Source organism: Octodon degus, unplaced genomic scaffold (genome assembly GCF_000260255.1).
Source record: "Octodon degus isolate 3935 unplaced genomic scaffold, OctDeg1.0 scaffold00118, whole genome shotgun sequence".
Taxonomy (NCBI): Eukaryota; Metazoa; Chordata; class Mammalia; order Rodentia; family Octodontidae; genus Octodon; species Octodon degus.
In genome coordinates, this window is record NW_004524694.1 from 7,885,860 (window position 1) to 7,888,221 (window position 2,362).

The 2,362-nt window shown below is 35.9% G+C and overlaps 1 protein-coding gene across 1 annotated transcript in view; it reads right to left on the bottom strand.

The window, feature by feature from the left end:
- Csmd3 (CUB and Sushi multiple domains 3) overlaps window positions 1-2,362 on the bottom strand; it is a 1,279,636-nt gene that overhangs the window by 1,146,147 nt on the left and 131,127 nt on the right. The window lies entirely within an intron of this gene.

A 2,362-nucleotide genomic window follows, 5' to 3' on the forward strand; every position in this document is an offset into this window, starting at 1 on the left:
TATCTATCTATCTATCTATCTATCTATATATGTATCCCCTCCATCTTCTTTATCCAATCATCCATTGGTGGACACTTGTGCTGTTTCCATTATTACAAATACAAACTGTGCTACTATAAATATGGGTGGTCATTTATCACGATGGTATGATGCTTTTTAATTTTTTCAGGAGAATACCAAATAGAATAGCTGGGGCAAATGCAACCTCTATTCCTCATTTATTCAAGGAGTCTCCACACTCATTCCTAAAATGGTTGCACCAGTCTACACTCCCACCAACAGAGTAGAAAGGTTCCCTTTTACTCACTCTCATCCAGGATATGTTATTTGTTGAATTCTTGGAAATAGGAATTAACAAAGATATTTTTATTTAAGGCTATGCAATTGTTCTAATTTTGATCAGAGTGTTTGGTGTGGTTTGGATATGATCCTATATTAACTACACCAATGTTAATCCTAAAATGGGAAAATATATTGAACATGATTTCTGGGCAACTTCTGGAAATGATCTGAAGGTTTGCATCAGTGCTAGAAGAGGACTAATTTTTTGAGAGCATTTTTCCTTGAATTCTTTGACTATTTTACTATATTTCTTGAGTAATGTATTTGAATATGCATTTATTTTAATACATGTTTGAATATACAATGTCCTTTAGTCTATTGTGTAATGTAAAGTTCTAAGAGTAACAGAATGATCAGATAATAGGTCCTGGTCTAACTAAACTACATAAAACTTAGACCTAGAAGAGGGAATTTGGATCAGAGGTGCATGAGAAGCTCCTTGTTTAGATATTTTCCACATTTGCTGCTCCTACTTAGGTTTAAACACCAGAATTCTGTAAAGCAGAGAGCTATGGCAAATTGGAGGAAGAGAAATCCACAGGGCCCACAACCCCTGTGCTTGGAACTCAGTGTAGGAATGAAGGAAACTAGGGGCTAGTCTTTGTTGAGGAAAGCATGAATACATGGACAGGTATTTTTGCAGAGCAAGAGGAGTCACATTCTCAAGCCGAGGAGCCCGGGTCACACATGGTGGAAGAGAGGCTGACTTGGTCATCATGTTCTCCTCACAGTTTTCACCTTACGACCTTTCTGTGAGTCACTTGTCACTAAACAGCTACATGCTCTAGAATAGCTGAGTCTGTGACTCTAGTGAGAGCTACGGTTCAGGACTGAGTTAAGAAACTAAAATCCTAAAAAAAAAAAAAGAAACTAAAATCCTGTCATCTGGGCAGTATTCATTTTGGGAAGGAATCCCTATCTCCCTATATGACAAAATCTTAACCCTAGGATATGACATAAAGTTGTTCTTTTTATGTATTTAGTACAGGGTCTACACGGTCTCACTATGTAGATCAGACTTGTAGTGATTCTCCAGTTTTCAGCCTCCCAAGCACTGGGATTACAGATGCGCTTCACCATGCCCAGTCTCAATCACCATCTCAGTGCACCCCCGGGGTAGTGCCAGCATGTCACATCAGGGGTTGAACCCGGGCTACTGCATCTGCCTAAACAGGTGCTTTAGTCCACTGAGCTATCTGGCTGGTCCTATAAAGTTCTATGCTTATATTACCCTTTAAAAACTTAGCACCAATTTGGATCAGGTAAAAGTCTAATTTTAAAGCAATATTTGTATATATCCATGTTTTTTTTCTCATGTGTCAAAAGACAAATGGCACATTTTATGATTTTCATAAATAAATAAATAACTCTTTTAAATTGCTTCTCACAGAGCAATTACCGTGAAGCCTTGGGTTAATTAGCTATCACCCATTTCTATTAGTTTTCTGCCTGAACAGCTTCCAATTTGAACTTCATAACAAAATGAAAGTCTGGATCCCTTCAGCTGCCGAATGATCTATGGACTGCTGTATATATCCTTGGGCACCACAACCCTGATGGCTTTAGAGAAATGACATATGTTCTAAAATCACTGGCTCAAGATTGCCCACTGATTCCTTATGGGTCTGAAAATTCATGCTCTTCATATTCTTTCTTTAATCTCCTTTAGAAACATTAAGTATTATACCTACTTTGAGCTAACACCTCTCGATTTTTCATTTTATTTTCATTTTTGTTAAGACATTGCCTACCAAGATTTAAGTCAGTCACTCATAAGATCAAAGAACATAAGATGAGAAATACACAGTTTTTAAAAGTGAACAAAACTTCCCCTTACTTACAGATGTTTTATTTATTTTTATCTTCTCAATTTTATTTATTTTATTTTTAATAGATTGCAAACTGAAAATAAATTATTTACAAACATAAATGGATAAAAACTATTTAAAATAAAAATGAAGAAAGAATTTACAGATCAGTCATAATAGTTCACTGTGTCAAAATCAAGAAACTTATATTC